This window comes from Delphinapterus leucas, chromosome 17 (genome assembly GCF_059928025.1).
Source record: "Delphinapterus leucas isolate spDelLeu-1000000601 "Yukka" chromosome 17, BTC_Dleu_Yukka2, whole genome shotgun sequence".
Taxonomy (NCBI): Eukaryota; Metazoa; Chordata; class Mammalia; order Artiodactyla; family Monodontidae; genus Delphinapterus; species Delphinapterus leucas.
In genome coordinates this window covers 24585155-24602279 of record NC_143145.1, presented here as the reverse complement: position 1 = coordinate 24602279, position 17125 = coordinate 24585155, and positions in this window count along the sequence as shown.

Sequence of the window (17125 nt, the reverse complement as noted above, 5' to 3'; positions counted from 1 at the left end):
ACCCAGTCTATGTTATTTTGTTACAGAAACCTGAATAGATAAGCTGGATGATAAATAGAAACATCCCTCGACTATCATCCACCTCTGTGCAAACTGTGTGTGCGTGTGTGCACGCAAGTGCAAAATGGAGGACACAAACCTTCTGCCTATTGCCGATGCTCTCTCATTTACAATGGATACATTTACATAAATGCCATATTGCCAAAAAAACAAGCTTACCATCTCAAAAATGTTCAAATACACTTACTTAATGGCTTATACTTGCCTAGAGGATAAATCTGAGCTTTAAAACTCTCCTAAAGATGATTTCAAATGATCTTCTCAGTTGAAATTATAACCTCTCCTCTTTACATTTGTCTCCACCAGCAAAAGTCAGTTCACTTTTAGTTTCCCCAGGTGATGTGTTACAGTACCACAGCTATAAACATTTACAACTGTACATGTTATACATTACTAAATACATTTGTTCCCTAACCCTAGAAAGGTTGAAACATCTTGAGAGTTTGAAAAATTGTTTGGTGAAGAGCAAAGAAACAATGAAAGACTAATAAATTGATTATTAAAATTAAAATCTTTTAATTGATTATTAAAAGATTAATAATTGATTATTAATCAATTTTGAGTTGAAATAAACTGGAAGAACAAGACAGTAACTCAAGACAGCAGGTTGTTATAATCTTAAAACCTTTTGTTTACAAGGTTGGTTAGATTTAATTTAAGAGAAAATGTTAAGCATTTTCAAAGACTAAGACTAAAGGAAAAATGGAAAGAATAAGTTTTATAATCAAGACAATGGGGAAGAGAGTATATAACACGAAGGTTAAGAACGTGGTATTGGAGCCAGACTGCTTAAATCCAAATCCTCACACTACCTTTTACTAGATATGTGACCTTGGGAAATCTTAACCTCATTGTGCTTCAGTTTCCCCATCTATAAAATGGGGATCGAGATATTATCTACTCCGTATAGCATGAGTATGAAGATTAAATGGGTAATTGCAAACTGTCTCTGACCCAAAGAAAATGCTCAATAAATGATATGAGATAAAAAGAAGGCAATACAATATGAACATCTGAGTTATTTTTCAAATCTCCATCAAGATTAATCTCCCTCTCACCAAGACAAAATTCACAGCTCCCTCTGATTTTCCATGACATTCTATTTGTACCTTTCTTGAGGGATGCAGTAGAAGGGGCTGTTTATACTTTACTACAGTATATATTTATGTATGTGTTTTCCATAAGTCATAGGCTCCTTAAAATCAGCAACTGTTGTGTATCTCTTCTCCATCATTGTCAATCAACAGATATTTATTTATTTATTTATTTTTTGCAGTACGCGGGCCTCTCACTGCTGTGGCCTCTCCCGTTGCAGAGCACAGGCTCCGGACGCGCAGGCCCAGCGGCCATGGCTCACGGGCCCAGCCGCTCCGCGGCATGGGGGATCCTCCCAGATCGGGGCACGAACCCCTGTCCCCTGCATCGGCAGGCAGACTCCCAACCACCACGCCACCAGGGAAGGCCTCAACAGATACTTAATTGAATATAAATACAAAAATATTATCCCTCCTTTAATTTGAAAATACTTTTTGTAATTTTCACATATTTATTATTAGCACTTCAACCATCAAATTCTGTTTTTTGAATAAAAATTAGAGCAATAAAATGCCCGGTATTTTTACTGACTCATTATACTTTGTACTGTGATGATTTTCTAAATATGCAGTGGCATTGACAATGACCTCATCTTAGTTGTTTAGAATCATTTTCTTCATTGTATATATAAAGATTCAGGAACAACAGCCATTTAAAAAAGAGCTATGATAAACGCAATCATATAACATTTTCAAAAAATTTGGAATAATCATTAATATATTTACAATAAGCAGTTACAGATTCATGCTAAATATAAAGTTTTGTTAACTATATTCACACTGGATTTCCTGTATAAGATGTCTAAATATAAAAAAACTAACTTATTTTTGAAATTAATTACACATCTATTAAATGACAAAATGTAAAAGACAATTAAGATCATATTAATGCAGAAACATTATGCCCTTGGTTCTGTTCTCAGATGATGAATTTTCACATCGAATTTCACATGTACAAACTAACAAAGAGATTCACATTTCGAAAATATACAAAAATTGGGTCAGAACTAAATCTAGATAGTTGGGTTTGCATGTCACTGATAACGGCCAATGACATTAGGCATGTGTGGTTTGATTATATTGATTCTATGAATACGATCCTCCATCTTTTCAATAACAAGGCCTCATTTACACATCAGTAAGAAGATGTGATGCAACCCTGGGAAGCTCATTCTCTGAGTTCATATTTTCTAATATAGGACATAGACATTAGAGTATACTGTGCCTTCTTCATGTTGTACTGCATAAGAAATTTTGCACTCTGCTTAGTAAGTGTGGTTTTCCCTCACAAATTGTTTGCTTTGTGAGACTATGAACTAATAATGTTCTCCAGATTTGTTTAGGTTCCCAGGTGGATTAAAGCCAAATTTAATGTTGATTTTAACAAGTATATAAGAATACAGAACATGACTTTTGTATATTAACTTTGCTCTTGGTTTCAACTTGCTCTTCCATTATTTTCTCTTAACACAGTTATCCTTATTCTCATTTATTTTATTTACTGTGTAAATCATGTTTTTATGCTACATCATCTGCCTTTTTTACATTAGCTATAAGTCAAATACAAATATATAATAAGTGATCTTAAAATTGTAACTTAGTTTAAATGCTACGGTAACCTCAAACATAAGGAGCAATAAATGAAGGGAAAACTGTCTTACTCAAAAATACAAGGAATTAGTGACATAAATATGGAACCATTAAAGGCTATAGATAAAATACTTATTTTTCAAGACTCCTTCAATATTTAAGATACTTAGCACCAGTTTTACATACATAACAATTATATAGTAAAAAAGCAAATTATTTGTTTTGTTGAGTCAGATCTGCACTTGGGAAAATCCTAAGGAAAGTGACTGTAGAAAGATTTTAGACTTCAAGCACACTGAGCAATAGACCAAAAAAGTAGAATTTCTGAAGGCATTCAAATTTCAACATTTAAATTTTGTCTTCTAGTATTAACCGCACGAAAGATCTTTCATCACTGAATGGCTCAAACACACACACACACTTAACATAACTTACTAAGGTGACCAATAATACTGCATAGAAGAGAAAGAGCCCAAGCCAAAAATGTATGAAGTGTCCTTCTAGAATGATTCCTATAAAAATTTTGTTTACTGTGCTTTCTTAGCACACAAAAAAAGGACTTTTCACATGAAGCTAGTCCACATAGCTAGCCATGTGTCACATGACATTACTCAATGTCATTTTCCTAAATTATTTTGCCTTATCTTTGGAGTGATGGCTTTACAAAGAGCAATAGAATACCAGATGGTCATTGGTGTGGTTCACTGAGTTTATATCCTAGTAGGAAGTTAGGTGATTGCTCTTCAAGGTTCTTATCATGCATTAAACAATCTATTTCACCACAGGGAATTCTGAAGCTGTCAATATATTTTTGGCTAAGCATGTTCCATCATCTTTTCTGTAAGTCATGGTCGCAAATAATCATGTGAATTTTTTGTGAGCACTGAGACAGTATAATTTTTCTTTCTTTCTACAAGATTTGAAATGTAGGTAAGTGTTAGAAATGAGTATTGCTTAATATTTATAAAATTCTGTTTTTATTTTGGGTATAACATTATCAAACTATTTTGTTATTCTTCAAAAATATAAACTTTCCTCAAGCAATATGAATCTTTCATTTAGAACAAATACTTTAAATTCTTACACGTCAAAACAAATAAACAAAAAACTCCAAATAAACAAAAGTCTCCACAGAAATATATGGCTTAAACTTACACAGAATAGGCATAAACAATTGAAGACTCAGTTGCCTCAAAAAGAAACTGATTTTTGTTTTTGATTTTCAAAATACACATTTGTCAGCATCTTTCTAGAAATTGTAGAGAAAGAGAAAGAAGTGGAAATCATTCCATTAAGGAAAAAAAACACAAACATCTATAAATTAACAATACATTATAATAACATATAATACCAAAAAAATACAGACTTAATGACCGTTTCTTTATTGTCAAATAAAATGGATTAATTCAAAATGAGAATGACATATGAAGGAACAAAAAACTTGGACAACAGAGTAAGGCAACAGAAACGTTTGAGTTTCTATATACAGGATGGAAAAGGAAAAAATAATAAACAGCTTCCTGAACGGAGGAAGATGTAACTCACAAATACCTAGTGGGGAAAATAATGTGTGAGTTGAATGTTAAAGAGAATGCTGACTGCTAATTGCAGCAGCAGACAATTATATGGTAAAAATATAGAAATCCGACTTTCTTTTCTAAATATCAGAAATACACAGAAGGCCAGCACCTATTTCTTATACAAGAATGCCACTCTACCTTTTTGCATGGAATTAAAGTACACACATTTGGACAATAACCCAGGTCACCAAATAGATCATCTTCCAAATAAAAGTTCCCATATTCAATAGACTATGAGTTTCATGAGGCCTGGGGCTGTTTCAATTACCATGGCTCTTAGCTGTATGGCATGTGCATAGTGACTTCTTAGTAGATACCAGTTTAATTACTGAATATATTTCAAATGTGAGAACTTCCAGAAATTAATGACTCAGAAATGCTGTTACCCATGGGAAACATATTTTCACCACTGATGTTTATTACTTGATGATCCCAACCTAATGTGTTAGGCTAATGTAGGGTTTAAAGTTCCCCTTAACTACTACAACTCTGAGAAAAATTCATTCCTCTGCCTGTATGGTCATAGAATGGATATATCTAGACCGGTTTTCAAATACCTGTTTTGATGATGACTATCATCAAGTAAGAAGTAAGGCAGTAATCACTACTTGTTGAATATTATGGAGTCTGTATTTTATATATATTAACTAATATAATCCTCATTATAGTAACTATCAAGTAGTAAGGACTCCCCTATCATACAGATGAGAAAACTGAGACCTGAAACACTAAATATCCACATAAAGATTCTATATCTTCTCAGTGGCAGACATGTAAAGAAAACCAAAGCTTTTATTAGACCAAAGTCCACTCTTTGCAGACTTTTTTACTCTCTTGTTTTAAAGAAAATATCTTGGAGCTATAGGCATATGTTTAACTGGCAATGGATATTTTAAAATATTCTAAACACATATATAACACAAGTGATAGCTATTACTTCTATATTATTTTTTTTAATTATTTTTTCATGTATTTGAAACTATTTGTAATTTTTGAGTACCTTCTATGTGCTAAGCATTATAGAAACATTTTAAAAATGTTATCTCATTTAATCCAGTCTCTCTAACATTTACAATCTCCTGAGATAAGTAAAAATATTCAATTTTTGACAAAAGAAACAACATTCCAGTAATATGTGGCAGGAAGGCAAATCAGCTCATGGATCTTATACCCTTAAAGACAAGTCTTGCAACCTTTGCTCCATCATACTGGACACTACTAAGACAATTTAATCAGGACATTTTTATCCTTTTAGTCACACAAATGAACTTTTCAGAACAAGGTTGGGTACATGAGAAGGTGGCTGAGTGTTGGCCTGATTGTTGATAGAACAGCCTACATTTCCCTGGGAGAGATGAAGAAACAACAAGTGACCTGAGACACTTGTCAATTTTTCCTTGTAGCCTGACATCACTAGTATTTTGGTAGTATTTGAGGTGATAAAATAACCCCATTATCAAATGATTTACGCTTCTCTTGCATGTTTATTAAAAGGCATGCAGAAAATGTTTTCCTCATTACTATTAAATACAGCCGTTCACATAAAGAGACCAGATCCCTTTATGTGAAACGATAAGGCTAATGAATGATTTTGTGCCCAGATAACGTTGTCAAGATAGTAATGGAAAGTGTGGTAGAAAAATTCAAAGTTACACTTAATTTATGTGTAACTTTCACATGCACTTTTATTAGTTTGCCCCAGGTTGTGTATACCAAAATGCCATTCTGAATATAGAATATCATTATGAATTTTAGAATTGTTAATCTAGGACTAGCAAATCCATTTCACCTTGTCTGCCAACTGCTCTTAATTTGTAAGAAGTGTTGGGAGCACAGAGTTGAGGACTCTAAGGCCACATTAAAGCTCAGTGAACTAAATGGCATGGAATGTCTATCAAAGGGAGAAGTGCAGAACAGGTATGTATGCCAGGTATTTTCATTCCAGACTTAGTGCACAGGAATTTGGTTTCACTTTTTATGGAATATTGTTTAGCCCAGCATCAAGCAGTTAAATGCCTTTACAAATACCAGCAGATGGTGTTGATAAAATTCATCGTGCTTGTGAACACAAAAACCCTTGCACCATACTCTCTAGGTTGATGAGGCATTCATTTTTTCTTAAACTACCATGGTTAGGGATCACCAAAATAACTCTCTAAAAGCAAAGGTTTCATCAAGGAGAGACTATGTAAACTCCAGGGAAAGCAATAAGCAGATCATTACAATGTTATCAGCCCCCTGCAAAGTTATAAATTAAAGAATCAGTGTGCTATCAAGTGGCAAAGAGTAGAGAAGGGAAGCCATGGACTGAATAGTCTTTTTTTTTTTTTTTTCAAAAATGGCAAACACACAAAATCCAAATTCACTATCCCTCTACTCTTTTAAGTTTTAATTAAAAAAAAAATGGCTAGCGGTAAATTGCTCCTTAGAAAACTAGATCATACACTTTATGAAGTATGACTTCATAGACTCCACCTTTAGCCAGTGAATATTAGTAATACATGAGAACTACTTTTGAGGTTAGAAAGGAAAATTATTGCCTCATTGAAAAAGTTCTTGCTCTATACAGTTTGTATTTTTAGCAAGTCCTCTGTGAAATTTTCTCTTAAAGCATTGTTCCAACCTCAACTCCCTTCCACTCAACTGGGAGAAATTAAGGTCTTCCTTATCAAGGTGCCTAAAATTCCATACATTCTGTTATTAAAGCAATTATCACACATTACTGTAACTACTTGATTACATTACGATCAGTCCGACTAGAACTGGGTTCTTAAAGGCAAGATGTGTTTCTTAATCATATTTTGATCCTCATCACATGAAATAATGCTTTGCACAGAGCAGGCCCTTAATAAATATATTTGAATGAGTAAATGTATTCATCAGTATTATTGATAAAGAGAAAAAAAGGTAAGCTTGGCAAAATGAAACTGAGGAGACAGAATTTCAAAAAAACAATGGACGCCATTTTTTGATAGATAAAAGCCATAGAGGTTAGAATAGGAGTCAAAGAAAATATGCCTGAAAGAACTTGAAGATGACGAGTAGGGAAGTAGAGTATATGCCCTGGCAAAACCAAACAAAATGGCAACAAAATCAACAACAAAAACAGAAGTGCCGGTTGGAAGTTTAGACTTGGATATAAGTATAAATGATATTATCCATCAAGATTTTATAAACTGTAATTCCTTTTTTTAAAGAGAAGATGGTAACAGTGCTAAGGAAAAGTGGAAAGATAGAGCTACATAAATAACTTTGTATGTAACTGACACTTTACATATGCTATCATATTAAACTCCAACAGTACTGTGATTTTGGTATTTCTATCTATTAATTCTATTATAGCTAAAGAAATAGTTTCTAAAATAATGTAATTTTTGCTCAAAGGCCCTAGTAGGTAAGTGGAAGAATGAGTATTTAGATTCAGATCTTCCTGACCCCATAGGCTCTTAGCTGAAGGGAAAAAAGGAGCCCCACAAAGGAAATTAACTCTAGGATAGTGTTGGGAATACTCCACTGAAACCTCTTAAAACACTTCTTGGTTTTAAGTACCTTAAAAAGTCCTTTTGATTAAGGGAGTTTTATGCATTTAAAAAATTGACTAAACATTTTTGGACTGATTCACATATAAAACTCCATTTACTCTTTTGTTATTAAACATTTTTGAAGAGAGATGCAAATAATTTTGGTGAAGTATCAAAGGGATAACAAGCTAAGGCTTTGGAACCTGACAGAATGGGTTCAAATCTGGCATCCCCCCCACCACACCCCAAATCAGGAAAAATTTCTTCATCAGACTCTAATGTTTCTGTACATCTTGCAAGCAGAGATTCCAACTGTCCTTCTTCTCTTTGTACCAAACTATCTTTTCAAAGGTATTTGTCCTGAAGCTCATGATTCCTCTCCTGTAACAACACATACTACATATGCAGATATCTCATACTCTTCATACATTCTATGGGAACTGGGCTTGGAGAACTGGCACAAACGCTGATGCTCTGTCTCCTGACACTTCTGTGAATAATAAACTCTCCTTTGTTTCTGACCCAAGAGTCTTGTGTCTTCTATCACCATCCAAGAAACTATGGCAGAGAAATCGTTAATTCCAAGTCAAGTAAAATCTCAAACTCTTCATGGTTCTTGACATTTATTGAGTAACCTTGAACAATTTTTTTTAATTTTTTAGTTTCAGTTTCATACTGTGAAATTTAAAAGTGAGCATGCTTATAAATTTCCTAATATACTATAAATACTTAAGCAAACGATAGTTAATTAGCAGTCACAGAAGTAGATAGGGGTGCCATCAGCATCATTGTGGAGCGAGAGATGCTCTCTTTGTCTCTCCTCTTCAAACTACAACCAGTAAAAATCCATAACTCAACAAATATGACTTGGCCCAGCACACCAGGGTGCTGGAGAATTCCACACATCTGTACATGTAAAGGTGGGTGGACTGGAATACATAGAGAAGGCAGAATCAGAAGAAAAGCAGAGACAGTGCCTGAGATCCTGAACCCCCAACCACAGCAGCTGAGCACACAGTCCCAGAGAACCTGGTAGCAGCAGGGAAGGAGGCATACATAACTCCAGCCTCCCAGCCACAGTGGCTCACAGGGAACCAGGCAGCAGTGGCAGTTGAGCCTGCAACTGGTCTCTCCATCCATGAAGGTGCCTACCACTGCAGCCCTGCCCATCCACAGCAGCAGCACATGCAAACCTAATAACCCCAGATGCAGTAGAGGCAACCGAGACTCCAGCTCACTCCCTACTCTCCTACTCCTTCCACTGTAGCAGAGCCTGAGACTCAGGAGATCCTGGGCACAGAGTAGGTTCTTGCCATCCCAGTGCCCCAGGTAATGATGCCAGCTACAACAGTATCATTAGCAGCAGCGAGGCACAAGCAGCTACAATGATGGTACAAGGCAATACCTCTAGCAAAGGTGGTAGAGGGTGGAAAGTGCTGATTCTCAAATATAACTACAGACAGCTCAGGTAAGAGAAACCAAAAACAGTGCTATAGCACAAGCTGCTGAAAAACAAAAGGCCTCTGACTACTAATCTGTTAAATCATTAGAATCAAGGAAATAAAGAACATTCATCTAAAGAAGAAATGTATCCACTACTTCAAATGTGCCAGCATAAGAACAGCTCATCAAGCCCCATGAAAAACCATGGTAACACAGCATCACGAAAAAGAAAATTCTCCAGAAACCAAACTTAAAGTCACACTTATGGAGAATTATCCAGAATCCAACAGCACATTAAAAGGATCATACAACATGATCAAGTGGGATTTATCGCAGGGATGCAAGGAGTTTTCAATATCCACAAATCAATCAGTTTGATATACCACATTAACAAACTGAATAAAAACAATATGATCATCTCAATAGATGCAGCAAAAACTTTTGATAAAATTCAACATACATTTATGATAAGAACTATCCAGAAAGTGAACATACAGGGAAAAACCCTCAACATAATAAAGGCCATATATGACAAACACACAGCTAACATCATACTCAATGGTGAAAAGCTGAATACATTCTCACTAAGATCAGGAACAAGACAAGAATGCCCACTCTTGCCACTTTTATTCCACATAATTTTGGAAGTCCTAGCCACAGCAATCAGAGAAGAAAAGAAAGAAAAGGAATCCAAATTGGAAAGGAAGCTGTAAAACTATCACTGTTTGCAAATAACATAATACTATATGTAGAAAATCCTAAAGATGCTACCAGAAAACTACTAGAGCTCATCAATGAATTCAGTAAAGTTGCAGGATACAAAATCAATATACAGAAATCTGTTGCATTTCTATACGCTAACAACAAAATAGCAGAAAGAGAAATTAAGAAAAGAATCCCATTTACCATCATATCAAAAAGAATAAAACACCTACAAATAAACCTACATAAGGAGGCAAAAGACCTGTACTCCAAAAACTATAAGATGCTGATGAAAGAAACTGAAGACCACACAAGCAGATGGAAAGATATACCATGTTCTTGGATTGGAAGAATCAATATAGTTAAAATGATCATATTACCCAAGGCAATCTACAGATTCAATGCAATACCTATCAAATTACCAATGGCACGTTTCACAGAACTGGAACAAAATTTTTTTAAATCTGTATGGAAACACGAAAGACCCCAAATAGCCAAAACAATCATGAGAAAGAAGAATGGAGCTGCAGGAATCATGCTCCCTGACTTCAGACTATACTGCAAAGTCACAGTTATCAAAATAGTATGGCACATGCACAAAAACAGACACATAAAAATGACAGAAAGTCCAGAAACATTCCCACACATTTTTAGTCAATCTACAACAAAGGAGGCAAGAATATACAATGGAGAAAAGACACTCTCTTCAATAAGTGGTGCTGGGAAAACTGGACAGCTACATGTAAATGAATGAAATCAGAACATTCTCTAACACCACATACAGAAATAAACTCAAAATTGATTAAAGACCCAAATGTAAGACTGGATACTATAAAACTCCTAGAGAAAAACATAGGCAAAACACTCTTTGACATAAAACACAGCAATATTTTATTGGATCTGTCCCCAAGGATAATGGAAACAAATGCAAAAATAAACAAATAGTATCTAGTTAAACTTAAAAGCCTTTACACAGCAAAGGAAACTATAAACAAAATAAAAAGACAACCTATGGACTGGGAGAGAATATTTGCAAACAATGCAACCAACAAGGGGTTAATTTCTAAAATATACAAACAGCTTATACAACTCAATATCAAAAAAACAAACAACCTGGTCAAAAAATGCACAGAAGACCTAAATAGACATTTCTCCAAAGAAGACATACAGATGGCCAACAGGCACATGAAAAGGTGCTCTACCTCACTAATTATTAGAGAAATAAATATCAAAACTACAATGAGGTACCATCTCACACCAGTCAAAATGGCCATCATCAAAAAGTCAACAAATAATAAACGCTGGAGAGGATGTGGAGAAAAGGGTATCCTCCCAAACTGTTGGTGGGAATGTAAATTGGTGCAGCCACTGTGGAGAACAGTATGGAGGTTCCATAAGAAACTGAAAATAGAGCTACCATATGATCCATCAATCCCACTCCTGGGCATATATCCAGAAAAGATTAAAACTCTAATTTGAAAAGATATATGCACCCTAATGTTCATAGCAGCACTATTTACAAGAGCCAAGACATGAAAGCAACCTTAATGTCCATCAACAGATGAATGGATAAAGCAGACACAGCACACGTATATACATATATATACACACACATATATATACATACACACACATATATTTATAAAATATTCCATTACACGTATAATAGAATATTACTCAGCCATAAAAAGGAATGACATAATACCACTTCCAGAAACATGGATAGACCTAGAAATTATCATACTAAGTGAAGTAAGACAGACAGAGAAAGACAAATATCATACGATATAACTTATACATGGAATTTTTTAAAAATCATACAAATGAACTTATTTACAAAACAGAATTAGACTCAGAGACAGAATACAAACTTATGATTACCAAAGGGGAAGGGGGGGAGGGATAAATTGGGAAATTGTGAATAACAGATATATAAAATAGATAAACACCAAGGACCTACTGTATAACACAGGGAACTACATTCACTATCTTGCAATAACATATAATGGAAAAGAATATGAAAAAGAATAGACAAGATGTAACTAAATCACTTTGCTGTACACCTGAAACACTGTAAATCACCTATACTTCAATAAAAGAAGACTATTTTATTTATGAGATGTTTTATATAAACCTCATGGTAACCATAATACATAAATCTAGAGCAGAGACACAATAAGGAAAGAAAAAAGAAACTGAGAACTATATCATAGAAAATCACCGAAATAAAATGGCAGACAGAAACAATAGAAAAAAAGAAATAACAGAGATATAGAGCAACCAGAAAAAAAAATGGAAGTACGAATGTAAATGGACTGAATTCACCAATTGAAACACAGAGTGGGCAGACAGAATACAACACAACAGCCAACTATATGCTCTCCAGGAGACTCAGCTCAGCTCTAAAGACAAGCACAGACTCAAACGGAAGGGATGGAAGATGACACTCTAAGCAAATGGCAGCCAAACGAAAGTGGATGTGGCCATATTCATATGAGACAAAAGAGAATTCAAACCAAAAAATGATAAGGAGACAGATATGGAAATACTATAATGATAAAAGGTACAATTCATCAAGAAGACACAACAGTTATTAATACATATGCCCCTAACATAGGAGCACCAACATATATAAAATAATTATTAACAGAACTAAGTGAGAAACTGAGAGCAACACAATAATAGTAGGGGATTTTAACATCCCACTTACATCAGTGAATGATCATCCAGAGAGAAAGTCAACAAGGAAACAGTGGCCTTAAATGAAACACTAGATAAAATGGACTTAATAAATTTACAGAACATTACATCCAAATGTGGAACACACAACATTCTCAAGTGCACATGGAACATCTCAAGGATAGAGCATTTCTTGGAACACACAAAAAAAAGTCTCAGTAATTTAAGAAGACTGAAATCATATCAAACATCTTTTCTGATCACAATAGTATGAAGCTAGATATCAATTACAAGAAGAAAGCTAAAAAAATCATAAATATGTGAAACGTAAACAGCATGCTACTGAACAACTATTGGATCAATGATGAAATCAAAGGAAGATAAAAAAATACACCTGAAGACAAATGAAAATGAAAATACAACATACCAAAACTTATCAGATGCAGCAAACGTGGTACCAAGAGGGCAGTTTATAGCCAAACAGCCCTTCCTCAAGAAATAAGAAAAATATCAAATATACAATCTAACCTAAAAGAACTAGGGAAAAAAAAAAAAAAGAACAAATACCAAACTGAGTAGAAGAAGGGAAGTCATACAGATCAGAGTAGAAATAAATGAAAAGAGACTAAATAGACAATAGAAAAGATCAATGAAATTAAGAGCTGGTTCTTTGAAAAGATAAACCTTTAGCTACAATCACTAAGGAAAAAAAAAGAAGAAAGAAGGTGCATATAAATAAAATATGAAAAGAAAGGGAAGAAGCAACAAAAGATATCACAGAAGTACAAAGGATTATAAAAGAATACTACGAACAGCTACACACTAACAAATTGGACAATCAAGAAGAAATGGATACATTCTTTGAGTCATACAATGTTCCAAGACTAAATCATAAAGAAATAAAAAATTTGAATAGACAGACAACTGATAAGGTAATTAAAACAATGATCAAAAACCTCACAAAAAACAAAATTCCAGATCCAAAACGGCGTTTCAGGTGAATTCTACCAAATATTCAAAGAATATTTAACACCCATTCTTCTCAAATTTTTCCAAAAAATTGAAAGGGAGGAATGCTTCCTAACTCATTTTATGAGGCCAACATTACCCTGATACTAAAACCAGACAAGTACACACAAGAAAAGAAAATTACAGGCCAACATCTGATGAACATATATGCAAAAATTATGTTACTATTAATGTTACTATTTATGTTACTATTTAAATTATGTTACAACAAATATTACTAAACTGAATAACAACAATGCATTTTAAGAGAGCATACATCATGATCAAGTGGGATTTATTCCTAGAATTAAAGGATGGTTCAACATCTGAAAATCAAGCAATGTGAGATATATATATATATATATATATATACACACACACACATATATCACATTAACAAAATGAAAAATAAATATATGTTCCACTCAATAGATACAGAAAAAGCATCTGACAAGATTCAATACACATTTATGACAACTCTCAATAAAATAGGTATAGAAAAGAGTATTTCAATGTAATAAATGCCTAGAAGACACAAAGAAATGGAAAGATATTCCACGCTCAGCTCATGGATTAACACTGTTAAAATGTTAGAAGAATTAACATTGGAAGAATTAACATTGTTGAAGCATCCATACTACCTAGAGCAATCTACAGATTCAATGAAATCCCTATCAAAATTCCAGCAACATTTTTCACAGAAACTGAACAAAAAGCCCTAAAAATTATATGGAACCACAAAAGACACCAAGTGGCTGAAGCAATTCCAAAGAAAAAGGACAAAACTGGAGATATCACACTGATTTCAAATTACATTACAAAGCTATAATAATCAAAACAGCATGATACTGGCAGAAAAACATACACAGAGCTCAAATGGAGTAGAACTGAGAGCCCAGAAATAAAACTACGTATATATGGAAAATTAATTTATGACAAAGCAGCAAAGAACACAATTGACAAAGGATAGTCTCTGCAGTGAAAGGAACTGTGAAAACTGGACAGCCACGTGCAAAAGAATGAAATTAGACCGCTATTTTATGCCATATACAAAAATCAGCTCAAAATGGATTAAAGACTTGAACATAAGACCCAAAACCATAAAACTCCTAGAAGAAAGCATAGACAGTACACTGTTTGTCATCGATCTTAGCAATATCTTTCTGGATATGTCTCCTAAGGAAAAGGAAACAAAAGCAAAAATAAACAAATGGGGCTACATCGAACTAAAAAGCTTCTGAACGGCAAAGCAAAGGACCAACAAAATGAAAACACAATCTAATGAATGAGAGAAGATATCTGCAAATCCTATAATAAATAAGGGGTTAATAACCAAAATAGAAAAAGAACTCATAAAACTCAACAACAACAACAAAACCTGATCAAAAAATGGGCAGATGACTTGAGATCATGATTTCTCCAGAGAATTTTTGTGGGCAAGATTCATGCATGAATTCAGCTAATGTTGAACATGTTCTGTCTTCCAGGCTATGTACTTTGTACCTTTGTCTATATTAGTATATTACTATGTTTTCCCCATAATACAAGTGATCCTTATTAGTATCAATAATAAATTATACAGCATTCTTAATTTCACGAATTCCCATGCTAAACTCTCTACCAGAAATCTTTAAAAGATTCATAGATTCAGTCAATATTTCAAAATGAAAACAAAATCATGATTTTGACAGCCTAACTAAATTTCTAAGCATCATAAACTCCATGTTTTTCCAGTACAAACATCAAGACACATATATACACAATGTATGTATAAATATGTATAGAAATATAAAAATATAATCCATTGTCTCATTTCACAAGTAATGTTGTCCTAAGTATTTTTCTTAATCTTTCATGTACTGTATGTGCTTTTTCTAAGCTTCAGATTTTATAAAAGAAACAAGCACCAAATACGTTTTGCAAATATACTGTCTGATTATCACTCTTATTTTTAAAATATTTTCATTATGTCAAACGAATATTCAGTCAACATAAAAATAAACATTATTTTTTTCTTTACCTCTACAGATGGGAACAGGAAAATCCCATGAGGCTGTATTAACTGAACTGGCTATACAGGTGAGTTGAGGGTGGCCGTCAAGGATATATCCAGTTACACAGCTGTAGCGGATCTTGTCCCCAACATCGAACCTTGTACCATATAGCACACCTTTGGGTGGAACTCCTGGGTTTCCACAAGAGCTACTCTGCAATTCTATAGAAGGGAGGGAAAAGAAGAGTTTACAGTTATTTTAATATATATTTTAACATTTTACATTTATAAAATTATATGTAGATACAGGTGTCTTTTTTATCCTTTTAAGAAGATTTACAGAGAAATGGAAATGTCTGCTATTTCAATTACATAAACAGAGAAGTATGGGAAAGGAATGAAATTTTACTGAATAGATATTAGGTGTCATTCTTCATGCCAGCAAAATTTAGATACTTTATATTGTTTACGTTTGTGGCTATTTTTTAAATTAGTATTTATTACTCATATTTTACAGATAAAAAGATCAATACCATTTATGTGGCTTCTTCAAAGTTACATTCTACTAACATAATAATATGCAAATCAAGTTTCATCAGTATGCTCTCCATTACTCTGATGCTTCTACTTAACCCTCAACCATGAATATTTATCTGAAAAAAAATATAGTCTGGGTGGAAACTTTTTTTCACTTAAATAAGAAAAATATAGTGCAGCAAAAAATGGACATATTTTTGAAGCTGGAGAGATTGGAATAGAATTCCAGCTCTAATATGTGTTTAACCTGGAGAATACAATGAGAATTATCATAGTAAGTGCATACATTTGTGAAGTTTTAATTAGATCAATACACAAAATATCTGGAAATTGTCTGATATTCACCTATTGCCCTGTTATTTTATTAGTTGATGCTTAAAAGTATACAAGTATACAAATATAAGAGATTTTTAAAATAATATTCATCTCAGAGAAAAATACATTTTCACTTTAAGTGAAAAAAATAGAAAAAATATAAAGAAATAGCAGAAGTTGGGGAGAATTATTTTTTTCTTATAGTATATTCTAAATTTTCTATTATATTATCTTTACATTATATTACTTTTATACTACAAATAATAATCAATAGAAATACAAACAGTAAGGAATGAATGGACTAAAAGGTATTCCAGTTTGAGTAAAGTCTATGGCTTACTTAATAGTATTATACAAATGTTAATTTCCTAGTTTTGATAACTGTGCTATGGTTACATAAGCAGTTAATATTAAGGAAAGCTGGATAAGAGTATGTATATGGGAACTCTGTACTATTTTCACAATTTACCTGAAAGTCTGAAATTACTGCAAAATAAAAAGGTAAAAAAGACGTCGCAATGCAAAAAAAAAGTATGTTTCCAATTAGTCTTGATATTCATCCTATTCAGTTAGTATTCCATGCAATATCATTTTACATTAAAT